Here is a 27961-nt window from a genome sequence, read left to right on the forward strand (position 1 = left end):
ATCCCGTGTACTGTAATGCTTTACAGTTCATTACACATCAGTAAACTATAAGGTACGGCTCATTGCTCAGTCAGAGAGGTTGGCATGAATGAATGAATGAATGAATGAATGAATGAGTGAATGAAGAGGCCCCATGTGTGTGTACCTCACATGTGTGTCAGTCTGTGTACAGTATGTTTCTATCAATGACTTTTTGTGTGTGTGTGCATGCTGTTATATACAGTAAGTGTGGAGTGCATGTCGACATGAAGTCCTGCTGTGAAGTCTAACTTGCAGCACATTTGACCTGAACTGACTGAAGTCTTATTTTAGTGCAGAAGAGTCTCCAGGCAGTCAGGCAGGTAAGGAGGCACTGGAGCAAATGAACAGGGACAGATGATAGCAGTCTACTTTAGCTCTCAAAGTTTCCAGTGACTAATCAAAATTACAAAGAGAGCAGCAGGTTTGGACTAATGTGAACCTTATCTGACAGTGGATGGGAAGAGATGTGCCTCTGTCTCAAATTCTGTACTTCAAGATTAGACAGTTTTATTTTTAAATTTTGCACAATTTCTACCCTTCTGATATAATGGTGTCAAGATTTAATGACTTGGCTGAAAAATGTACACTTATGCAATAATGAACCTGAAATGCTGACACATTTGTTTTACCATTGTTCATATTCTATTACATTGGCCAGATAAGGAAATATATATGTTTTAAGGAACACTGGTCACTCTATTAAAATGAGTCTCAAAGATATTATTGTTTATTCTAAAAGGGAATTTGGGGTTGGCCTTTACTTTCATTTTTGCTGTGGAGCTTTTTACAAATATTAACCAACAATCAAAAACCGACAATCTTTCAACCAAAACACAAGAATCAAAAAACAATATCTTCTTACAAAATAAACAAAATATCTACTGTAGAAAGCCCAATCAGCCCCATACAATATATTTTTATTGATTGTACCAATAACCTGTTTAAGCAGTCACTCTACATATTGTACTGTCAGCCAAATTCTCTCAAAGTCTGCTATAGGCACAGCTGTTCACAATGGTCGATACTGAGATATTTTAAGTCTCAGGGGAGACTTTGTTTCAGGATCCTTATTGTTAAACCCAATATGGTGACTAAAAAACAATTCAACAACAGCTATGGCCTAGGGAAGGGAGTTATAGATGCAAAGGCAAAAAGCTCTCTAGTTTTCAATTTCTCAATTTTCCATTTTTCTGTCGAACATCTCACAAATAGAAAATTACAAAAACATTTTCTTTTTTTCTTTTTTTCTGCATGCAAAATTGAACTGATAAGCATTACACAGACCAAAGAGAGTTGCATTTATATATGCACCTGAGCAGCTTCACTCAAGCAGAAGATCAGGCCTCAAGTGTGCACTGTTGGTAAAAGAGCAAGACAAACTGGTTAGCGTCTCAAATAAAAAATTGATAAATAAATAATTTTAAATTTCTGTCCAAAACGTGAAAAGGTTTGTTAAAGTTTCAGATATTAGCCAGTTATTATTATTATTATTATTATTATTATTATTATTATTATAAGGTCCTGGTTGTAGTTATTTTTGGTCAACTACAGATCAGTCTGTTTCGCACGGATAAACTAAGAGGCCAAAAAGTGCAAATATACCATTACACTGAGAATCAGAATCAATGAAATATATTTTATATATGCAAAATACACTGGATTACAGACAATCCTGCAGTCTCAAACAGCACCACAAGAGAGAGCCATAACCCTGTGCATTTTATTACAGCTGCATATTTACACAGTCTAGCGGTCTGCTGTTGACCAAGATCATTAGTGAAAAAAGAACATGTTAACAGTGAAGAACATGTGTACATGCATTTTTATATTTTTGGACATGTACACCATGTTTTTCTTGTAATGATGATTCTGCTTTTACATTTACAGATTACCTGCAAATTAGCTTAATACATTGTGAATGTGTGCATGTATATATGTGCATGGGATCCTCTCTTTACAGCTTTGGCTTAGGCTTGAGTTACAGCATTTCTGTCACAATTGCTATATTGTTTATTAAGAAGACAAATAAAGAAACTTATTGATAGGGGAGGGAGAGGGGGTCATTATTAAAACTAGGTATGAGAGTAACAATAATCTTTACTAGCAGGGGATCAAACTGACATTAATTACATCTAATAGATCTACCAGTAGTCTGATTAAGATGATGAATATCAAGATCTGAGTCGAAAGGAATGGACGGGATGTCCTACTGATGTACAGCAAAACACTTCTTTAACAAAGAACAAAGAGGATACTCTGAATATCGCTGCTGGTTAATAAAAATAAAAAATAAAAAAAAAGCTTATTGCTAAATTCTAGACTAGGAAAGGAAGTAAAGTGTTTCATTAATGTGCTTACCTGATCCGTAAATGTTTAATTTTACAATTATACTAAAACAAAACAAGATGGAAGTAAGATCGAGACAAGAGGGAGGGATTGAACCGGAAAAACTGAATTAAGTAGCCTGCGGTTTCACAAGGGTTTTGTTAAGATCCACACATACACACAAACATGCAAGCATGCACATGCATGAGCACACACACACATGCACAGATTCCTCCCCCCAGTGTCTTGTCTTTTGTTCCTAATTTAGCTCTCCCTCTCTCACACTGGCTCTTTATTTCTGTCTTAATTATTCTCCATCTCTCCTCTCCTCCTCAGCTCTGTTTTTTTTTTAAAGTTGTACATTTTACCAAAGCAGGTTTGGTTTGTGAAAAGAGGAAGGGCGGAGAGAAGGAAAATACAAAAGACAGATGAAGAAAAGGAGAGCAGCTAAGGTCTTATCAGGGTAATGACACAGCAAACTTTAGAATGAGCAAAAAGATGAAGGTCCCTGCTGCTTCCCTGCATCTGTGTGTGAATGTGTCTGCTGCCAGATATGCATGTGTCAGTATTTTCATCATTATGTATCTGCATGCTCAGTCTGTTTCTTCCAACTAAAGCATGAAATTCACATCACATAAAATAGACTCCAGAGTTGCCACATCTCTAAAGTATTTAGTAGGATTAACCACTGCATCAATTCTGCTTGCCTGTACCTTATCCAATATGTACAGTGCATTCATATATGCATGAGGTCTCCTATCACTGCCTGATGTGTAGGAACATTTATGCTAATAAACGTTGCCTAAAATCTGGGTGTAACATCCTCTTGACATCATGATATAATGTCATCTGCAGATTTTACAACTATTGCCTTCTCTGGAACATCTCCTCTTACAAAAATGGAAATGATATGTATAATTTTACCTTAGTCATTACATTACATTTTCTTTTTTATTTTATTTTCTGGCATGAAAGTCAGCACCATGAGGCCCTAATGCCAGACAAAAACATGGATACTGGATGTTTCTGCATAGTAGATTTAAAAAAAAAAAAAGGTGTATTCAATAACAGTAGTGTCATTCCACTTACTTACTGAGACACTTGATGGAATTAAGCCATTGTTAATGTTATCATTACATCTGTGCTTTTCCTACTATGATGAGTCAGTATGTCTCCTGTGAAAGGTCTGTTTTGGAGGCCATCCAGGACAACTTCTGCAGTCATTTGGTTGACAGCTGAGGGCTGTCAGCTGATGAGGATCACCTGGGCTCTTAGGCTATAAAAGCTGGGTCATGTGTTTGCTGTGTTTGTCCCTTCTCAGAGCTGACATTCACCCTACAGCTCTTGCACCAGTTATGGGAGTTTAGAAACTGCCATGTACCAATGAACTAGTTTTGCCATGAGATTAATGACTTGCCCATTCACATACTTTTCTTTTGCTCGCAGTTTTCTTACCCTTAAACTGCTCCTCAGAATCCAGTGTTGCTAGGATTGGAGCTGGTGTGATAGATGGTAACAAAGGCCTGGGTTTTGTTTCAATGGAGAAGACACATGCAACAGGGGTTTGGTGGTCCTGCATTCTGGTGAATTTTCATACACCAATTTGTGACAGGCTATAAGTTTAGAACTGATTTAACTGCTGATCTACCCTCTCATTGTTGGTTTGGTGTTAATCTTGGTTTAATAATTTATGTTAAGTAAATCCCTTGCAGGAATTCCCTTTCACATTACCTGAGCAAGCGATAACATTGTTTTCCTGTCCAGTGCAAGCATTATTAAAAAATCCTTAATTTCTATAATAACTGATAAATGAAAGAGGTCATGGCAAACAATTCAGTTTAGGGTAGGCAATTAGTGTTCTATTTGGAACATATTGTGGTTGTAGGGTCACTTATGATCAGACTGAAAAGGAGGTTTTCTCTGCCCTCTCTGTTTGAAAGTTTCAAACAGATGTATTCCTCTCTGGCATTAGGAAGAGCCTTTTAAATGAAAAGTACAGCCATGTTGACTTGATGTGACATATTCGGCACAAAAATTGCATTCAGCCTCTAAATGGATGAATATTGCAACAGAGACCAGAGAGACAGCGGTTTTACTGTAAGGGACCTGAGATGGAGATTGAGTGGACATTGCTATGACAGTTTATTTATCTGTGAAGAGTTATCTTCTTGACAGCCAACGTACATATACGGACTCAACAGTGGCCTATCAAAAAGTGTTAGCAGTGGTACAGTGCTGACACCTCTGTCACTCTTCTCTATTCAGAGGGTGTTTTTGTGTAAAAGATGTACTCTGTTGCTGCAGGCAACAATTCCAGTTGCAAAGCAAAATGAGGACTTGTCTAACTGCAGAGTTTGTTTGAATAACTGGAGAAAGCATTGCTGTGATATGGCCCACTTCCTGTTTATGTCTTCATTGCCAACTCTGTCACAGTCAAATGATCAGCAACCCATGAAATAAATGTTCCTGACAGGTCTGTAAGATTGTTGAATCAATATATAAAAGCATAAAATGCCTATTCAGCTGTGGAGTTTTATAGCTGTAACTTGTCTGATGATATTAAACAATGACATGTATTTCAGATATTTATTAGACTTATCAACCCAAAACTGAAACAGTATCATCTAACTGGAGTCAGTTTCACCTAGCTGAAACTAAAAACTGGACCATGAAAACCTCTGGGAGAGTTAAAGACATTTTTTTTGCACATGCACTAAAGACTTGATCAGTTGCAATAGAGACAGCTCAGTTCCAGTCGCTCTGTCTTAGTTGCCAAATTCACTTGCTTGTCAGGAGCAAACACTCAGGAGTTTCAATATCCTGCTGGCATCCAAAAGATGTTCGTATTGCATATGTTGGAGAGATTCACATTTATACCTTTTTGGTTTGTTAGAATGAAGTTTGTCGTTATTGCCAAGTGCCTTCTTATGGGCAAATTGTTGGGTCTCTGTAATGCGTGGTCAAGGTCTGCTCAGTGTGAAAAGTGTCCTGAGATTATGTTTGCTGTGATCTTTCATTACATAAATAACAAATGACTTGCTTTCAGGCAGTCGAAAGACCTAAAAAAAGACAAAGAAAAAAATGAAGAAATAAAGACTTTATAAACAGTGTCAGTGCTGATTGGCCATTGGCCTCCTAAATAAAATGAGCACATTTGTGCGCTTGCTCCTTTGCCGTAAATCTGTGTAGTTTAACATTAGCAGTTAGGTTAACAGACTAATGACATGTGAAAGCCAAAAGGCAAAATGGAAATGGAAAATAACATTTTTAAGAATTATGACTCACTAAACACTGAGGCCTACCCTGTAACCTGGATGGGTCATTATACAGTAGACATTCAAACATAAAAGACAAAAGAAATGCATCAGTATAATTTCTTCAAAATGATAACCATAACCAATGATGATCTTTATCAGTTCTTCTGAATAAATACTACTACAATCTGTCTCTCTCTCTCTTTCTCATGCACACTCAAACACACACCCCTCCCATCTGGCTAGAAGGACAGATGGTGGCACTGGGTGATGCTAGAGGCCAAAAGGACAGCTCTAACCAGCTACAAACACACACACACACACGCACACACACACACACACACACACACACACACACACACACACACACACACACAGACACAGCCGCACTTACATACTGTAGTATAACACATACTGACAAACACACACAGTGAAACACACTCTCTCTTCCTCTCCCTGGTCACACAGTAGGGCTGATGTTTCATTTATTTGTTCAATGGGTTGTTGTTTGTCAAACAGAATTTCCATTTCAAATGAAAGCATTCTTTACCCAGTGTGTGCACTGTGTTTGTGTACATGTGCACATGTACAACATATATTCTGTGGTCAATCTTTCATTGATTTACAGCTGTTATCTCACACTGCAGAAAAACAGCTTTTATCATCGATTTCTTCAGTGTGTGTGTGTGTGTGTGTGTGTGTGTGTGTGTGTGTGTGTGTGTGTGTTTGTGTGTGTGCTGTGAGTGTTGCTCAGGTATGCATGCATTATAAAAACCTGTCTGTATGTTTATTTTTCAACGAGAGATGTTGTTTTGTCAGCCAGATGGAGAGAAAGTCAGCGTATATGTGTGTGTGTGTGTGTGTGTGTGTATTTTCCACATGTTCATGCATTATGAGAAAATGTGAATGTATCGTGTGTGTATTATTCATGTGGCATGGTTATGAATGGTGTTCACATGTCCTGAGAGCTTTCCACTCCCGGAGCCCGGCCACTCTGTTCTCGAAGCTTCTCTCAGCGCGGGAGGGGAGTGAAAAAAGCAAGAGAGTGAGGTGGTGGAGTTGGTGATAGAATATGGGGGAGCAGAGACAGAGGGTGGGGTGAAGAAGAAGGAGGAGGAGGAGGAGAGGAGATGGAAGAAGAGAGTGGGAAACAAGAGGCAAAGGCGGAGAAGGACAAATATAGAGAGCAGAGGGGGGTTGAGGGAAAGAGGGAGGGAAATGAGGGAAACAGACAGAGAGAGGAGGAGGAGGGAAGAGGGATGCTGCATTTTAGTGATAGCACAGACTGAGACTGCAGGAGCAGACAGAGGCATGAAGAGAATCGATGAGAGAGGTAGAGGAGCATTGTCTGAGAGAGCACGGCAGGATTCCCATACAGGTAAAATATCAAATAGCTCCAACTAATTATATTTTGAATAGTTTTAACTTATTACAGACTGAGAGAGGCCCTTTTCTTCCATGACAGCTGCATCAAAGGTTTCCTGGATGTCATAGAAGAGCACTCAATCTGTCAAAGCATCCATCCATAAATCCATGTCCATCTTTCTCCCCCTCTATCCCCCCATTCATCCATGTGCTCCCATCCCTCCATCTTCCAAGCTCCTCCTCTCACTTCACTCCATATCCATCTTACAATCATCTCTCCATTCCACCCACACAAGCTTTCCTCCACACCAACCCCCCGTCTTCATCTCCCTCCTCCTTCCGTATCTCCTCTGCTGTCACTTCCACAGATCCTGAGGGCATCTCTTTTTTTCAATTCATCTCCACATATCCTTCTTCTCCCATCCCCTTCTGTCCCTCTCACAGGGTTTCTCTGCTGTGTGTGTTTTCAGGCAACATTTACCCCTGCTTTAGCTTTTATTTTTATTTTTCTTCCAGACTGTGACTGTGTAGAAGCAGCAAAAGGGGGTAAAGAGAAGAAGCAAGGAAGCAAACTTGCATCAGCAAGTGAAAAGACACTTTTCCTGTAAGAAGAGGCTAGAAGAACCCACCTGTAATCAAACTACGAGACAACTGGCAGGTTTAAGAACACAGGGAGAGAAATGGACAAAAGGCAGATCCTGCCTCTGTGGGGAAAAAGTCTGTCACTCTCTTGCAATTCCCTCTTTCTGCTTCACTGTCTGTCCACAGGCTGTCTTTCCATCTGTCTTAACAGGATGCAGAGGTGTCATTTTGGTGCCCAGGACAAAATGAAAAGCTGAACTGATCCTGACGTGGTGTAAGTGGGGGGCGAAAAACCGAGGAACATTTGCAAGCTTCTGGAAGGAAAAGGGAGGAGAGAGCAGTATGAGTCAGAGCACAGCAGCTAGAATACTGTGTATTCTGCATGCAAGAGGAGAGGTGCAGGGAGATGGAGGAACAATGAGAAAGATATAGGGGAAAAACTAAGAGGACTTGACCAGAATTGAGCAGTCATTAGACAGAAGAAGAACAAGATGAGACAGAATCATCCATACTGGCAAGCAGTGAGTGAGATCCAGGCCAAGTGAATCAGCTTGCTAGAGGGAGAGAAGAGGGTTCAGAAAGTGGATGGTTTGGTATGACTGTAGAGGGTTAAGGGAAGGTTGAGTGAAGGTTTGCTGCAGGGTGGACAGTGGAAAACAGCAAAGGACAGAAGGACAGGCTTAATGTAAAACTATGTGAGCAGCTCCAGGGGAGAAAGTCCCAAGTGACTGTGTCTTGCTACAGTTAGGGAACATTACTGAGGTCTGCATATGGCAGCGCAAGCTTCAAGAAGGTTGACCATAAAAAAAGAAAGAAAATGATAGATGCTAGAGGGTTAAAAAAGAGCGGACCAAAAACATAGAGGGACCAGATAAGAGAAAGATCTTCATCCAAGCAGAGAGTTAAAAAGGAGCACACTGCAGACCAGAGAACATGTCATCCAACGCACAACGAAGGGGACGTGGAAACTTTAACTGTGACAGCAACACAGCAAGAGGTTCCTGTTAAATATTGATGCTGACAGGCCACTCTGGAAGGAGCTCACTCCTTGCACCACAGAGGGAGAAACAGAAGGAAGCAACACAGCTGCTTTTTTATTCTAAGGGATTTTTACATCAGAAAAGACAAGCTGTTAAGTGTGTCACATGGCAGCCAAGCGGGGTTAAGTTCAAATGTTGCTTCAAATTAAGACAAGACGTTTGAATTAGGAGACAGTTGGCTTCCTGGAGGTTTTTTGTTTTTGGCCAGCTGTGCAAGTTCTTTAGGAGGAGAGTGGAGTTACTACAAAGACTAGGACTTTTGTGGGAACAACAAGGAAGAAGGAAACATTTGAGAGATCACAGAGACCACGTCTTGACTAGAGTTTCTTCTTTTCTGCAAGAACAAGAACCCCTTGATGAATACAGATTCATACTTTGGATTGGCATACTACACCTGCTTTGACAGGCACTCTGAGGATTCATCATTGCCAGATGAGGGAAGCCAAACACTGCTGATGCATTTATAAATGTCTCCTGTTTCTAATTTGTCCTGGACTGATAGGACCTGCTCCAGCTATCTTTGAAAATGGCCTCATCACAGAGATTGGGCAGTGGAGGATCGCTGTCATGGCTTGAGGAAATATAAGTGTGGAAATGCTTTGATGTGCGTAAACACGCAGGATCTTTTAATTTGAAGGAAAATGTATACTTGATTTTGTCTCCATAACCCACATAAAGTTGATTCACCAGCCAAAGCCTTCAAGAAACTGATATAGAGACATCTTTCAGTCCGACCTGAATCACCGATTCCTCAAAACATCACAACACTAATGCAGGAAGACACAATGCCACAGACTCCATTCAGCTGCGGATAGACCAGCTGCGTGTTTATGTGTGTGGCTGCGTAGGGGTATAAGGACTGTCGAGGAGCTCAGCTGTGTTTGTGCGTATGCTTGTGTGGGTGTGAGTGTAGAGGTGTGTGTGTGAGCCCAGCTGTGTCTGAGTACATTTTCAAAGCATCGCCTGGAGCTGTGTGAGCGCGTGTTTGTGTTTGTGTGTGTGTGTGTGTGTGTGTGTGTCGCCTGGATTCTCCCCACCAGCGACAGAGCTGGACCTGAACAGCAGTGGTGAGAGGGGGGACCGGGAGGGGGAGGAGGAGGAGAAGAGGGAGGTGAGAGAAACCAGCAGGACAGAGGAGAAGAAAAAACTGACAACATGCTCGGATAAAGAGAAGAAAGACGGGAGTTTTTGGCTGCCCCCCTGGTGCAATGTGTGGTGAGTACATAATCCTACATGTATGGTTCACCGCCATGGCTGCCATGTGTGTCAGAGTCTGTGCATGTGTGAGTGCGTGAACACTGTTTATCCACCAATGAGCATCACATTCCCTCAGGAGGTTGGCCAAGGTCAAAGGTGAAAGGTCAGTTAGAGGACTCAGAGTTCAGGACTGTTAAGATGGTTACATTTGATTAGATGCAGGCCATGTGATCTGAAAGTGTCCAAATTATATTTACACATTACTGACACAACACATAGGTTTATATGTTTCTATCCACTGATTCACTCAATGGAATGTAGGTCACATGATGCAGTACTCAGTGGGTCACATGACATCCAGCCTGGCACCTGCATGGAAACTAAGCAAATCCCATAATCAAAGGTGTGTTTAACTGTACAGGATAAGCATTATTGTCAGCAGATGTTTCATCAACATATCCACTCATTTTTTATAGTAAAATGCACCCTGTTCTCGTTCCCATTCCCAGGTCGTCAAAGACAGATGCTTTGTCACGACCCTTGGTGTCTTATGCCGAAGGCACCCTTTGGCGTCTCTATGAGAAGCACCAGACTTTCAACTTACTCCAACACATCCATGACAATATTTAACGCTCAGGGCAACTGTCATTGTGCAAAGAGCTGGAAAGTCTGCGTAGGGTGCTGTTTTAACAGATTTTAATGGACTCATAACTTGACCACATCTTAAATGTTTCACCAAGAGGACAGTTGTGGGTCACATACAGATGGTAATGAGTGCGTCTCGCAGAGATACCAAAGGGTGCCTATATATTAGAGCATATCTGGGGTTGGCTGAGCTCGTGGCTAGCAGCCTGAGGTGCTTATTCCATAAACAGCGCTAAAAACGGCATACAAAAGTCTGTCAAGTTGCAACAATTTACCCACTGACTCGTATCAAAATAATACAAGTTATGTATGTACATGATAAATAAAGTTATTGTTGTCATTAAAACACATTTAACTTGTCACCTAATACCCCTGCAGTTACTGTGAAATTTGTTTGGTCCAGTGACAACTGCAGAACGTTGGTGGTGGTAGAGTGGCTGTGGATAAGGGGCCTCTTTTGGAACATTTCATCTTTCCTAATGATGCCCTGTTCTCCAAACACCAAAAACTAGAAAATGATTCCATGATATGTGAAGTCCGAAGTGGAAATCAGAGATAATATATGGGTGCCCATGTCACTCATTACTACCTTTGTGCGATAGGGAGGAAGGCTTTTACTTGTTGTGAATTTAGTGTCAACCAAAATGTGCTCTGTGCTTGTGGTTGTGTGAAAAATGTAGTTGATACCATAGCAGTGAATGCATCACACGCACTCGGACAGGGCCCTGACTTTCTTGTTGTTTTGCAAGAGTTTTACAGCTCAGAACCCCTTAAAGCTTCATGGATTGATCTAGTTTATTGAGCGAGTATCAAAAAAAGCATTTAGTGTTACAAATATAATTTTATATTATGCTGATGATCTTATCAAAAACATGCATTTCTTCATTAGCAAGCAACAGCCAAGCAAACAGAACCACACATGCATACTTCCTTTCGCACTTTCTCCTTCACACTGACACATTATCACTCTTCCCGTGCTGTCATGAATACAGCACATATATGGAGTCACACGGTCTTACAGTAAGCCCACTCATCTCTTATTTCCCCCTCTAGTTCTTCCTTACACACAAGCACACACTATAACAATACACATGCACAAATGCGGAGAAAGCTGGGCCGTGGCTGAGGAGAAGTGACAGTCGCTTCATGGCCGCTGGCCTCGGATTCTGGCAGCGCTGGCCAGCCAAGCTCGTAATGAGGCTGTGGAACGCTCTAGTGTCATACGGATCTGGTTCCCACACCATCACTCTGTGCATCAGCTCAGTGTGCGTGCGTGTGTGTGTGTGTGTGTGTGTGTGTGTGTGTGTGTGAAAGATATATTTAGAGAGAGATTTTGATCATGTAAAGCATTTAATTTGTAACATGTAGGCTTTATAAAGGTTGTCGTATTGCTCCCCAATCAATATAATATATTTTGGCAACAAACAGCTGGTCTTTACAGCTCAGTTATGTACCAAACAAGCTGTGTGTCATTCATCTCTAAAAAAAACTAAACAGTGTCTTTATTGTAACAAAGAAAAAAACAACAAAAAAACAGCTGTAAGGTCATTGATTGAGACTTTGTGTGGAAATCAACAAGACTACCAATCAATGAGTTAAATCAATACCTGCAGTCCTTTCTTTGTCCAATCACTGCTGGATGTGAAACTGATAGATAAGGTAGGGTGCACCACAAAGAACTCAGTTTGTTTACATTTTATTTAACATTATTTTTATTTTTTGCTTGCCAAAAGTCAAATACTGAGAGGTTACAAAAGGTCAAATTTCTTCATCATGAGCTGTCAATGTCAAGATGATATGAAGTAAAAATCTCTTAAACATCCAAGTTACGCACAATGCTCCTGACAGCAGACTCTCAAAACATTCACACACTCACAAAGTCCAGGATTTAGCTACAGTGCATAGACATAGTCCTGAGTAATCTGAGTAAATTAGTGAACTGAAAGAAAATGAAGGGGAAGAAAGACAGGGTATGGCATCCAACACATATCTCAAGCTGAACTCGAAGCTGGAATATTGTGATTACTTGATCAGCACATTAAACTCCTAGTTCCCCCCCAGGACACCCAGAGACAGATTAACAAATGACAGATCATGAAGGTAAGAGCTTGGCAGAAAAGCTGCTGAGTTTGGAGGAAACTGTATGACAAAGGTTGAAGACGGAGGGGTCAGAACACAAGGTTGATGTTCTGAGAGACCATGACGACAAACAGGCTGTCCACACATTAAAGTGTCCTCGGTCAAAACACTAGGGACTATAAGCAGTGACACTGGATGGACAGCTGCAGCGTCCGCAAAACATTTCAATGGGTTGCTGTAGTAGACTGAATATCTCTTAGCAACATTATGGCTGCAGTGGTCCATGATCAATTTAATTTAGGATGAGAAATTTGCAGTACTCTACAAATTCAGATTTGCCATACAGACAATTAATTAGACCTTTTAATATGCTGACAGCTGTGAACAAACAGCAAAATTGGTCAGATTCATGAATTTCTTAAACAGATATACATAATCCATAAATCTACCTACAGATTATACAAACACTATGACTTGGTTAATTACATAAAACAAAGCAATCAAACAAACAAACATATAAAAATGTGCTAAGACGTTCACATATTGCTGGATATGGCTAACCAGTTGTTCTTTCAAAGGAGACAGATACAACCTCAGGAAGTGTCGAGGTACAGTCGCCCATACGATCAGTACAAAGTGGAACACTTTTTTCTCAAATGCTGTAGCTGTCATGAGTCTAGGTTTTGTTATACCATTGGTTTTCTTTTGGGGTTATTTATGTTTTGAAGTTATTCATGTGCTGTTTCCTGTTTTATTTTATATTATCAATCCTCATGTCTGGTTTTACTTCCTGTCTTTGTGTGTTTTCCCTCCCTAGAGTTTCCCTGATTAGTTCCACCTGTCTTTTTTCAGTCTGGTTTGTCCTTTCTTGTTAGTCCTTCCTGCATACCTACTCTGTTTTAGTCTCGTCTGCACCACCCTTGTGTTGCCTGCCACACCTTCATTTGTTCGCCTATCCCTCTGATTCCCTCTTTTTCCCTGTGTCCACCAACCTCAGCTGTGTGTCGTTGTCCTTATTAGTTCCCTGTGTATACCTGTGTGTTACTCCTTGGTTCCTTGTTAGTTGGTCTGTTATCCTCCTTGTGTTGTTTGCTCCTGGCTTCACCCAAATTCGTCCCTGTTATCCTGGTAGGTTTTCAGATTAGTTTTTTCATTCGTGCTTCATATATATTTTGTGTTTTGGATGCCTGCTAGTTTTTTGGACAATTTCTCAGCATTTAAGCTCACTTTTTGTTTGTACACATGGCTGCTCGTTTCTGTTCTGCATTTGGGTCCTCATCCAGCCTAACCTGTGACAGTAGCAATCCTTTCAACTGTCACTGTCAATATTTTCTGTGTTTTCAACTAAGATTAATCTGATGGGTGATCAGGGACAAAGTGGGAATGTTTGATAGTTGACTTCTCAAATAGGATATCCCGATGACAACAAATGAGTTCTGTTTTGTTTTGTTTTTGATAACAACCTATAACTGTATTTACATGAACACACAAGTGACGGAGTAAAATTAGTGTAATTAGTGCATAAGTTCAGATGCTGTAAATTTTGGGAGATTCTAGAATATCACATTTCTAAAAGGACATGTTAGTAAGAGGTTGAGCAATGAAACATTCATTCAGTCGTTCTCTTTTTGCTGGCTCAGTGGTGGCTAACAGCTGCCAGCCATGTGGCACAGGTGACTTGCTGGTGATTGTTGGAAACAAAATTCAATTTGTTGTTATCAAAACTACCATAAACCCTGCTATGATTATGACTATGACACATAAGCAGTGAGTTGATCCGAGGTGACTCAATCTTTTCACATGCAAAATCATTCCACAATAATTAAAGATTACATTCATCCAGCTATGGTTTTGATACCAAACTTGGAAACACACATTATCTATTACTACCCTAAAAACATTACAGGCCAATGTAAATAAATGACAGTGAAGTAGACAAAACTCTTAATGCATGGTCAGTTGCTCATTAATAGCATTGGAGTCAGTGCCAATCAGTTCTAGCAAAAACTTTAAGGACATTCAGTACTCAATCTACTCTGCTCACACAGTAGTGATGGATAAACTGGGTTCACACAAGTGTATATGTAAAGTTTTTATTGTGTGCAAAAGTGTGAGGATGTAGAGAAGAATGTGATCAGAGCAAGTGCATGATGACTGTAAATATGGTACAATGTAAGTATGTATGTGTGTGTGTTTTTTTGCGGGGTTAATACCGTTGAATTTGCCCACCCCAGTCCGAGTTGACTAATTCAGCATATGACTGAGAAAGAGAAGTTAATGTTTGAAAGAGAAGTTAATGTTTGAAAAGCCAGTTGATCCAGTCCGCACCACATGGGAACTAATGATCAGCCAATCAGCGCCACAGGCGAGACTAATGCTGTTTTGCAAGCAGTCTGCCAGAACCAATGAGAAGAAATTAAAACAATGGTGACCACTTCAGACAGGAAAGCAAATTGCTAAATGCTAACATAAGGATCAGGCAAAAATTGTGCAGATTTACCTTTAATTAGGTTTGCACATTTGTTTGACTGCCTATTTCTTGGTTGGTCTGATCTGTTTCTTTTGTAGCCAGTGTTTGTCAGCCTGCTCATCTTCTAACGTTCTTATTAGATATTTGAGCTCATCTATCTTTCTATTTATCTATCTACACACAGAGCTGGCTGCTGGGGTCATACGCAAAAATTTGGAGGCTCATGGAAACACGTTTCCAACTGAAGTGGCAATTAAGTGACATAAAATGTCTTATCATGGCTACAGTCAAAAATACAATCTATTATTAGCTCTTCCACAAATCTATAATCATTATCCTTATTTAACCACTTCCCTTATCATTTTTTAAAGATTGCATTTCCTCCTGGAATAGTGTAATTCAAACCCCTAGTGATGAGCCTCCGTCACATAATCAAACCTCATCCTCAACAGATATTCTTCACCCTGAGGTGGGCTTACTCCCAGAAGTTGCATGGCCCACCGAAAAGCTTCTTCGATTATTATCTTGCCAAGAAAATCTTCAAACTAAACATTTTGACTATGAAGCTTATTAAGCATCAGAGGAAACATTTTTACGAAGGGCAAAATAGTCCTTCAACAACATTAAACCTCATGCCTGCACTGATTAGTGGTTTCAGTTATTTCAGGAACAAACAACTGCCCATTTACCACAATTAAACTTTCAGAAACAACTTTTTTAAAGACAATATTTTACTTATAGTGACTTTTCCCAGTAAGTCTTTTCTTTTCCTCCAGTGTAATTTAAAATATGCATCTCACAGCCTCTTATTTCCGTTCTAGATATTTCCATGAGATTACCCTGGTAGTGAATGTGACCTCTCAGACTTGCAGAGTAATGCGCACTGCACTGCAGATGGACCATCCGTAGGGAATTCATATCGCACCCTATATAAATTAATTTGACAGCGAAATAAGCAGAGCAGCTATCTGCACCAATTATGATGAATATTATGCATGAGTTTCATGGGGTAGACTGCCTTGCATTGCTCATTCAGTGGGGAAGCCGTTGGTGAATTCCCCAGTGCGACTTTGTATTTCTACTGCATGGCACAGTATCCTCATGGTCTGGTTCAAAACAAATTTAGAAGAACATTTGGCATGTGCAGCTTTAATTACACATTTCCCTAAAACAATGCCTTGTTTGCATGGAAACAAACTCATTAGGGAAGTCAGAGTTAGGAGCACATCTTTATTTTTGTAGTTTGTTATTTATAGTCAGTCTGATTTCTGAATAAAAGCTTCTTGGTACTGCAGTGAGAACATTTTAACTAACCCCGCGGATTGAAATGAGCAAACTGAATACAATAAGAGTTCATTAAACAACAATGGAACTGGAATTCATGGAAAATAAACCTTTATAGTGAAGACATACTGAGATAAATTGAATGTTTCACATGATTAAAAATCATATAGGTTATTACAAGACAATCTCATCTGATTCCTCCTTCTCTTTTGTGACAGTAATGTGGTGGGATACTGGAGGTTTGAATGGCTGAAATAGAATAGATGTGTTCAAATATTAATTTGAATGACTAAATGCTTGAGCTGCTGCGGTTCATTAAGATATGTGTTCTTGAGGGGAGGAGGGGAAAGAAAGAGTTCTTGGAATAGCTGTACATTGGGAGTAACACAGACTGATGTGTGAGCTTGTGACTGGATGTTATGCTGCAGTTATGCACCATGATACTGTGCATTTGTAAATATAAAGTACATGTGTTAAGAATCATACTTGTTTTTTATCTGTAGAAGGAGCTGCAAACATAACACTGACTCACTCGTACTTTTTTTCAAGCCTATATATGTATTCACATTCATGCTCATGTTGGCTGATACAAGTTGGCTGTCTTCTGAGATTGATGTCTAATGTCAATGCCCTTAGAAATTCAGTGAAGAGATAAGATATTTGAAAACCAAATGTCAGTACAAGAGCACAACATATAGTCTGATATCTGACAAATACAAAATCTTATGGGTTGTAATTTGCTTATGGTTAATTTAAGGCCTTATAAAAAGAAAAGAAAACATACTTAAGCTCTTGACACACCAGGAATGTGACAAATAAATGACATAAAAATTTGAAATACAGCAAAATACAACTATGTAAATTTGCAACAATTGCAACAGGTCCACCATTATCGTGACATCGAGATGTGACATGCATTGTGCACAATGCAATCGTTTGGTTCCTTTATTTACAGTCCAAAAGCTAAAAAAAAAAAAGAATTCGCTTGTTCGCCCCAGAAAATTAAGTCACTTTTTGCCTCATGATCTTCACATTATGTGTGACAGTACTTATAATGATAACAACAGTTTAAAAAATTAATTGCACGAAAAACGCATCTGGTGTGAGAAGGCCTTTAGAGTAAAGCTTGTATAGACTTACCTGCAAAAACTGTTTCATGAGTTGGTAATCCCCTGAAAATAAGAATCAAGGTGTTTTTGTTACCTTAGAATATACTGTATAACTACATAATGAGCAGGTCTTCTACCCACCACCAAGTTTGCCATGTTGTTTCTACTGTTGCCTTTAACAGACAAACCAAACACTGGCGCTACATAGAACCATTTTGGTCTTTGCATCAGCCTCGATTGATCTCACCTGGCACAGGAGAGAAGTTTTAGTTGGTCGCACACTTCCTTTCAAGGTATATTATGCAGAAATTGTCAGTTTCTGTTGTAAACAATATCATCAGGGAAACTGAAAGTGAAAGTGAAGGCCAACTCCAGATTCATTCCCATGTGCTTTATTTGTGTTTTTGCAGTCCATGATTTTCTTTGCTCCATCTTAAGTATAAACTGCTTATGATATGACACCTGGTCGATCCTTTTTATAAAGTGCCTGTGCCCATAAATGTGTCAAACATGGCAAAATAAGAGGAACATTAGAAAAGAATCACTGCCACACACTTCTAGAGAGTCACAAGTAATGATTGAGAGGTATGAGTCTATACATTGTTTTTTTTTTTGTTTTGTTTTGTTTTTTAGGAAATCCTGCATAGTATACCTTTAATGCTGTAATAATTATACCTTCTTTACAACAACAGTGCCTTTATAGTCAACACTTGGGCAGGTAAATAATAAAATAAATATGTGTGGTTGCGTTCTCTTTTCTTTTATTTACTTCTCTTTTCTTTTCTTTCTTCTTGTTTTTTTCTTTTTTTTCCTCTCTTCTATGCTTTATTGCCCTGAGTTTTGAGGTGTGCCATGCATTCCCTCTAATTGGGTTGGAAATAATCACGTTACACTGTTGAATGGCTAAGCTGCATCAAAAGATAGTGTTATGTCCCTGTCCTTACACTACCCCCCATCCCCATCCACACATACACACAGACACACACACATACACACACACCCCTGAGCTGCAAGAACAGCTGCTGGATGTTGAAATGTTTGCCCAGTGCACCAACAAAATGAAAACTTTGAACAACAAGTGGAGAGCAGAGTAAAGCAAACATATAAGAAAGGGAGGCAGGAGAAGAAACACTTTTGAGAATTCATCTTTTTTGTGTGTTTACATCCCCACTACATGCATAACAAAAGGTTTTCCAAGAAGAGGTTGACATTGTAACCACATCAATATTATTTCAATGATCTCTATTTTTGTGTTTTTATTGAAAGGATGTGAAGTATAAACAAAATGAGCTGAGGTAACTGGTGGACCTAATTGTGACAAGTTCAGCGTATGGTCTCACATCCTGTGTAAAGCCCAGGAGTCATTCTCATTTTAGCACACACAGAGAGAGATATAAATACACACACTCACACTGTCCTCATCCTAACCGCTCTCTCTCCCTGCGCTCCGAAACTGTCTCAGAGGACTGCAGATAATGCTCTCGTCAGCATCAAACCTTATTCATATTTAACAGACACCATTGATTCCACATCAACACTTAGTGACAGAGGACCTTAATGAATTTTAACCAGGTGTCAACATTTAAATGTCAAAAACTGCAGTTCTTTGAATGTCCACTTGAGGCTGCTTCCAGAGGCTAGAGACCCTCATGTTTAAATGTCCAACTTTACAGCAGAAGTAAACATGATTACAGCATGGTACAATTGACGGTTTTGGTCTCTACAGCTAATTTCCCTGTTCATGACAACTGTAGGGGGTGAATTTTTTTTTTATAACTCACCTGTTTACATTTTATCAAGGCTGTCTGTGGATAGGGTGCTGAATTGAGTTTTATCAGAGTTCTTTAGTTAAGATGGTGGGGAAGAATTTAGAAGAGGAGAAGGTGATTGAAGACAGCCCTGACTCCTAGAAATTATGTTCTTATAAAACTAATTTGAAACAGCAAATACATTGACATGGAAATGTTGTCAATAAATATGACTGGCAAGTCACAAAAATGTTGATACTGAACACATTGGCAATATTGCAATACAGTATTCACTGGTAGTGACTACAGCATTATTTTTTTAAAGATATTATTACTTTTTTTATTTTAATTTAACTAAAATTACAATCTTTCCCTAACCTTGACCACAGTGCCTTTGTTGCCTAAACCCAAAACAAGAGTCTTACATTTTTCATTCAAATGTAACTAAAATCACGATCTGTCCCTAACCTTAAAAAAAGTACTTTTGTTGCCTCAATCTAAGATAGGAGACTGGATGCAAACCCAAAGTTCTGGTGTCAAGATGCTGCACTTTGTATTCAAACCATCCTTCCCAACCATCTTGTTCTTAAACCTACGCAGTACATGAATGTGGTGCTTCGTTATCGGAAAGACACATTTTCGCATTGTCTCTGAACATACTCCAGGAAGCGAATATGTCACCACATTAACAGAATTAAGATAGCAGTTAGTAACATACAAAAACAACTTCCAGAAGACAGGTTTGCTTAAGAAGGAGGGTAGAGTAAATGTCTTGCAGTCAATGGGAACCAAAAAGTTTAGAAAAAGATGAGGAAAGGAACAGGAACAGGTAGTGAGGAGAGGTGAGAACAATGGCAGCAGAAGTGAAAGTAGGAAAAGAAAACAAGATGTACGCCCAAGAACAAAAAGAACCAGAAGAAAGAGGAAAATGGAAGACACGCTTCTACTATTGGTGCAGATATGGGTCAGACAGCGAACAAAGTCAAAATCTCATTTCATTCTTCACTGACTTTTAACGTTTCATTTATTAATATTCAATGCCCAAATGCATGCAAAAGTTTGTGACTAAAGAGATGTGTGTGCCTGTGTTTGGGAAAGAGAGAGACCCTTTTCAGCTACTCTGTGTCAGAAATAATTAACTTGTTTCTTTCTCTTCTGCCTCCTATTTCCATTTGCCTCTCTCCTCCTTTAATTTCAACCTCCCGCTCACCTCTGCCCCCATCACTGTGTCCATATACAGGCGTCGTGCCCTGTGGGGGTGGGGTTCTGTGATGGTAACCATGGTCCCCGGCAGCCGCTATGTCTGCAGCGCTCATGCCAGAGAGGAAGACGCCGGGAACGACCGTGAGGAGAGAATTTTAGCCGTGCTGGGCATCATTGGAACCATCCTCAATCTCTTAGTGGTCATATTTGTCTACATCTACACCTCCGTCACCTAAGGTTCTCTGCAAGACAAGAGATGTTGGCATTGTCCCCAACTTTTCTCCATGCTACCACCCTCCTCTTTAAGTATTAAGAGGGTTCAGTTGTTTAGAGTGAGCAGCAGGCTGTGAGGATCGTTGGCAGTGTTCAGCTGGATATTTATCTACACCTGCGTCACTGCTTATCCCTTAAGACAGCTAAAGACTGCTGCCAGTCACAGAGAAGGAGCCGCAAGTGGAGTCATCACCACTGCCCTTCAATTCTTTAACTACATAAATGACTGTTGACAGTGTGTCCAATTTGCCAATGGTTATATGTCTCTGTACTCATATGACTGGGGCATAGCACCTCTGTGACTGCTTAAATGAGTCCCTTTGATCTGATGGTTGCCATATTTGACTGTGTTGCATCTTTGTGCTATAACATGTAAAAGTGTTTGAACGATCAAGCTCCTTTGTAAGTTTTATTATTGTTATTATCATTATATATTATCACTGCCAGTTAAATCTAAATGGTTTGACAAACAAGGCACCTTTGAGTGACCAAATTACAGAGAGAGACTATTCGAGAGGACCAAAATTCTACTCCTGAGCACCCTTAAATCTACTTGAATGGAACATTTTTACAAATATAAGGATAATCATTCACGCCTATTGCTAAACACCAGTTTCTGTAGTTTGTAGTGTGACTGAGAGAGTTTTCATGGACCTGACGTGTCCACACCTTAGCACACCAGAGGAGAGATTCCTGGCTGTGCTGGGAGTCATCGGCATTGTACTCAACCTCCTGCTACTTGTCTTCGTCTATATATACACCTCCGCCTGATATATGTGCCTGAACACAGTGTCAGCTATGAGATAATCTTGCCACACCTTACAGCACCTGTACCTTAGAGTCTGTTATTCAAACACCTGTATATATTGTACCTAAGCGCACCCTGAGTCATAGCCGATTTGTGGATTATATGGTATTCTAGGCAGGTTTCTGTGCTGAATAAGAAAATGATATTTGTTCACAGACTAATATAGATTTAATACACTTAGAGGATTACGTTTTTTGCATAATTTGTGTCTTACAATTGATGTTTTTGTAGATGGAGTGCTCTTTCACATACGTGCATGATAAGATGTTTACTTACTATAACCTTTATCACGCTTTGACCAAAATATTTGATGTAAAGACTGCCATTTCTTACAATAATTCTGTTCGTTTTACATGCCTATCGATGTTGAAAACACCCAAACATGAAACTGGATGGTGTTGATGTTTCAGCCAGTGCAACAGCTTTGTGCACCACCAAAGATCCCTTTCTGGACTGTTGGTACCGTGGGATAATGGTCTATTTTCTGGTGTCATGTTTTTCTGATTGGATCTGTAGTCCAGGCGTGGAGCAGCATCAGCGAGGGCAAAGCGTGGGACTAAGACAATGTAGCACAAATCAAGACAGCGGCCTGTTGCAGTGTGGATTGTCTGAAAAGAGAGGACATAAAACCTCTGTACAAGGCCTCGCCATCTGTCTTGAAACTCAAAAATGCACAAAAAACTCCCAGGGATTGGGCTACAGCATTTCCACTAGAGCTGCATGTCACTGTGGATATGATTTTAGGTTTCAGCACTGTGCCTCTAATGGAGGAGCAAACCTAAACGCAGCTGACGCACGTGCAGATCGGACTGGCCTGAATCTACACTTGATCCTCATCATTCTCTTCTCAACAAACAAGCTGACACCAGAGAAGACATAGTACTGAGAGGACCCACACAAGTCCCTGATGTCGTTTCACATAGCACAATACTTTTATATTTACGCACATGCTAAGGGATTACACGAGATGAAGACAAAACCAGGATGCCCCCACGACTATCAATGCTAACTGGTCACTTTAACATGTTGGCTTGTGAGAATTTTGATATTCATTGTATTTAAGATTCCTTCTTCCATAGTGAATTTATGTTTTTTTTGTGTTAGCAGTTAGTTTATCATTGAGTTTTGTTTGGACAGGTTTGCAAGCAAATCAAAAAGTCACAATCACTTCATTGGAAAATGTTTAAAACTCAAGTCAGTACCTAGGTTCTGATTGCCACAGTCTATTTTTATAAAGAGTAGAATAGTACAGATAAGCATTTCCATGGCCATGTCTACAGAGTGCTGGATGAACAAGTGACCGCAGTCTGCTTGCAGGTATTATTACGAATTATTAGTTGCTTTGTTAAATTCCAAAACAGCAAAAAGGCTGAATTAAAACAAAAAAATATTTCAGTTAGATCTAAATCATATTCAGACTCTCTCTTTCTCACACATCTGTACTTTTTTACTTGACAACATCATTTGACAAATTGGATTTGCCACTAACCAATCTAAACACTACAAAGAAAATTGGCACTGTATGTTTCATTTGCACATTATTGTGTAACGATTAGGTAAAAACTGTTCATTTTAACAACACTGTAGTTACCTATGTGGTTAGGTGTAGGCACAAAACCACTTATGGTTTGTAGGTTGTTGGTTTATGGTTAGGGAAAGCTCACTTAAGTCAAAGCTCAGCTTTTGACTTAACAAGGCCTGTTTAGGGATCACAATCCCGGCAGAAAAGGAAACGCTGCTCTGTAAAAAACAACCACGTTTTAAGCTTAAAAAGCCATTGGAGGAACTACTGGTTGCTAAAGAAATGCTGTAAAAACAATGACGAGTTGCCACATAACACCCACATCTGGTGCTTAAAATGCTACCGGAAACAGCAATGACTTGCTCACACAACCTATTTTTTTTTGTTTGTTGGTCTCGAACAGTAGTATTCAGTGTAGCACCCACCTCACCTCAGTGTCACTCCATCCACCATCTGCTCCAAATCCAGATGACAAATTCAGCTTATATATTATGTCACTTTTGAAACACTGAAATAATATGATGAAATGTACAAATATAACCTATCGGTGGTTTGCAGAAACATATAATGCCAATATTTTCTAAAAGCAAATGTGTTGCCCTAACACAATATGCTCAATCCCAAAACCTTAAATACCATTAACCTGATCCTATCTGTGGAAATCTTAAAGCAAAGCAAAGTTAGGTTTATTTTCCTCATCAATTCTCTTGATTATGTTAACGCTGTACTTACCAAAGTATTTTTTTAGGGGACACAATTGCAAAAATATATATTCAAAACAGCAAAATACACTAGGTATTTATTTTTTCTCCAAATTAAGTTAATCTGACAAAAGCATAGACTTGCTTACAGTCTGTATGATCACCTGGCTGCTAGTTTCCTTTTCCTTGGACTTATTTTTTTCATTGTCATATTTTGAGATCAGAGTGATTCAACTACAAAAATAAAATCCAAATTCTAAAAAAACATCATTTTTTACAACCCCAACACAAAGTTTTAAGTCTTAGTCTTTTAAAATGTGAAAACCATAGCCAAATTATCCCCAAAACCACTCTCACTCTAAATACCTAAAGCTCAAACTGGTCCACACAAAGATAGAGAGACAAGCCCCCCCCCACACACACACACACACGCATGACTTTAATTTTACACCATCTTTCAGCACACATCAGGAGATTCGACTGTAAGTGTGCTGAGATCGATGTGACTTGCACATTTACTTTCTGTCACATCTAATATCTGTACAGAGGAGTTTGTTGAGCTAAATTCATTTTAAGAGTGCACCAAAGCACAGTGTGAGCCACCTTTGGTTTGCCAGACATCTGCTGTCAGAGTGTGACAGTCGAAGCCACAGCTGTGCAGAAACGCATTCAAATAGACTTTGAAATAACTAAAAGTAGGCTACTGGAGATATTTTTGGTTCTCTTCGTGCTGCCTCTTAAGGGTCACTTGATGTTGGCAAACAAACAAAATGAACAAGCAACTGTTTATCTCAGGTTTATTCAGATACTGGTAAAGGTTTTAGAATACCACTCTCCAAATAAAGCCCCTTTATAAAGGGTTTATAGGCTGTAACCAATGGCTTTGTTAATGGTTAATAAATAATTCACTTATGCTTTATAGATGAATTTGACGCAACTAATAGGATCAGCTGTTGGGTTACTCTTTGGCTGGTGTTCATACACTTTGTGAAAAAGCATACTTTCGTAAATGACTAAATGAAATGCTGTAGGTTGAGTTTATATTAATGGTTAATAAATGATTCACAAATGCTTAACTGATTTGAAGCCATTGCAAATAATTTATTAACCATTGCTAACAAAATTGGTTTTTACTAATAAACCCCCTTTAAACAACCCAGTCTCACTACCAACCTCTCAATGTCATTTGTCGTTCTTTTGTTTCTTACTCACATTTGTTTATTTTGGAAAGAGACCTGTGAAAACAGAAGTTTAGTTTAAAAAGACATGGTTCATGTAAGAACAGACTCTGAGTGTCCAGAACTGATACTTGTGCGGTCGTATTTGCATCATATTTTGACGTACATTTCCTGTGAAAAGAGGCGATTATTTTGAAAAGACATAATGCATGTAACAACCATGCCTGAGAAATGAAAACTGCTGTTCAAACGGTACCTAGAATATCATATTTTGATGTGCATTCCTTTAAATGTTACAAAAGTTTATTTTTGAAAATACACATGTCCCTTAGCACCCAAAACTGATGCTCGGGGGATACCTAGAGCATCATAGTTTGACTAGTAGCACCACTGACCAAGCGTTAGTATTTGAGGAGTTTGGAGTGAGAATGTGTTTTTTTAAAGGGTGCCTCACCTGAAACCAGTACTAGTATTAGCAAAGCTGCTTTTCAAAGGGCAGTGTTAAAACTGTCTAAAGTAATTTTAAACTGAAACAAATAAAAGACATTTACCCTGTGCTAATATTTAATATTTTTAACTTGAAAATTTTCATGGCAATACATGAAAATGTTAATATATACTAAAAACCCTGTGACTGACCCATCTTATACAACTAATGGTATTATCGTATACCAGGCCTTTAGTACATTTAGTAAATAACAATTGCAAAAACATAAAATAAAAATTATTGCAGATTTATAGTGTTTATTATAGTTTCCTGTAGCCTTGGTCGGGAAGGACCCTGCATCATGTCAGTAGTCAACCCTACTGACTGATAGCAGATAAAAGTTTAGTTTTCATCGACAGCAGCTTATGATAAGCTGACTGTGCTCAATGGTGACAGTACCTCGGATACATGTTATTTGTGCTCTGCATGCAGTTCAAGCTTTTGGTTTAGACCTGTTTTAATATGACACACTCACTGCCAATAAGAGGAGAGAGCCTAGAGGGCGAGTTCTGACCATCTGCTCTCCCAATAGACATTCAGCCACCTCCTCAAAGTATACACACACACACACACACACACACACACACACACACACACACACACACACACACACACACACACACACAAATAAACAGAGCATGGACTTTTTTTTAACAATGCAACCCAAATGTCTCATTCACGCATCAAAATACAAACCTTTTAATATAGTTTAATGCATTATTTCATGCCAGTTTATGGTATTGTATCATTTTACAAGGTAAATAGGCAAACGTGTGCACACACGTCATGAAAGTCTTGAATGCCAGAGGAAAAACAGGTGCATCAAAGTACACCTGGGACTCCTAACCACTGCCCCAGGCACGAAGTGTTAACACAAAACATGGAAAACAAGAAAACAATGTTCAAAGACTGGCAAATGCTCATTCTGGAGTCTGTATTCAAAAATGTTCTTTCTCTGAGTCTGAGCCAGCCAGTGACTGTGTTATGTTCAGCCAAAGCAAAGACGGATTCTCATGTTTTTTCATGATGCATGAGCTGAATTGATTTTTAGCCTGAGAGGGCACATTGGATGCAGACTGTCTGAGTGTAGACAAGAGAAGATAATGCGAACAAGAGGATCCCTAAGATATGTTAATGTTATTTCAGAGCAACAAAGCCGAAGAAAATTTTGTTATCTCATATTCTGACCAAAAAAAGATGAGTCTCTAAAAAATAGTAGTGAAACACAGATTTGCCTGGGAAGACTGAATTGTTACTACCCTGTTTTGTACAAATCCAGGCATAACAGATTCCATTTTTACAGTGTTTTCTGCATTAGCTGCAGTACAAGGTTAAGGAAAGTACCTGGCATGCATTGAAAAAAAGTGTTTGTTTCACATTTCACTTTAGTTTTAAATGCAATTTAGTCCATGAGCAGACAGGAGCAGTGATTCGGGCACCAAAAGTCTGAGAAATGATCCTTCAACCCAAGTTTTGTGTGATGCGCCAAATTACTGATTAACATTCCAGGACAGTAGCTGCTACAGCACTAAACAAGCAAACATAGATCTGAAACGGGAGACAATGTTTGCTTCTACCAGCAAGTGACAATGTTATTTTTTAAAAAAAAAAACACATGCTGCATCCTCTAGAATTGTGAAACAAAATTATGACCCTGGTTTAAAGCTATTAACATGCATCTTGGGTGATCCAGTCACAAGTGCGAAGTGCTAAATAGTGCAACCAACCACTAAGATCGAGTGTGATCTAGTCACTTAAACCACTTACCAAGCTGGTCAGGGACGCATTTCACCTCATATCTTTTGTAGTGTACATAGTAATGCATCCCAAACAAGGACTACTTCATCAGTGCAAGACAAGGTGGTTGTTTTGGTGACAGCATACTTACCTGGCCATTTAACAACAAACTGGAGCAAGTGATGTATCTCAGCAGTCCACTTTTGTTTGGATGACCGAAAGACATGTTAACACCGGCTACAAACAGGCTCTACGACAATTTCTGATGACGTTGATAATGAAACAGTTTGTTACAATCCTTGAGGGTTCCCTTTGAACTTATGCTGTGAGATCTGGTGTACTTTCATGTAATGTTTATATATATAATGTATAGTTATAGTAATGCCAATAAAAGTGAAAAACACCACTTTCAAAGAGTTTCACTGTTCTTTAATTGAAATGGTGAAATTTTAAGCCTATAAAATCCCCTGTAGCCTGTATTATAATCACAAGCTCTTAAAAAGCCAAGAAAGTCATTTCAGTTATTTTATCTCTATAAAGATAACGGGTTGATGGTCTCATTGCCATGAGATAACAAAGCTTAAGATTTTTTTACTCAGTATAACAACATAATTAACTTATGATCTTGGTATGAAAATAAACAAAAAAGGTAATTTGAGGGACAGTTGTTCTCTGCTTCCATACTAGCTCCATGTAAGTCATTTATTACATGTGTTAACTTACTAAACATTTATTGTCATTCACAATTCATCAGGTTTTGAACTGGAAGGGGAAAAAAGGTTTTGACCGCTGTAGTGTGAAAGATTTGTTTGACACACTGAAGACTGTTTGTTGGGGTTTTGGATTAAAATATGGAAATGGACATTTATTCTACCTTATGCATGCTGGAATGAATAAATATGATGTCTGTTCTGCAACAGATCATTTTCTTAA

At 39.2% G+C, this 27961-nt stretch overlaps 1 long non-coding RNA gene across 1 annotated transcript; it reads left to right on the plus strand.

The window, feature by feature from the left end:
• The first annotated feature begins 6839 nt into the window (after positions 1–6839).
• LOC148189348 (uncharacterized) lies at positions 6840–27868 on the plus strand. The gene is made up of 3 exons (XR_015776795.1): positions 6840–6978; positions 7482–9802; positions 20360–27868. It is a non-coding gene; the product is annotated as an uncharacterized LOC148189348 (long non-coding RNA).
• The last annotated feature ends 93 nt before the right edge of the window (positions 27869–27961 follow it).

Source organism: Plectropomus leopardus, chromosome 6 (genome assembly GCF_026936395.1).
Source record: "Plectropomus leopardus strain MGB_pleo_1.0 chromosome 6, ASM2693639v1, whole genome shotgun sequence".
Lineage (NCBI taxonomy): Eukaryota > Metazoa > Chordata > Actinopteri > Perciformes > Serranidae > Plectropomus > Plectropomus leopardus.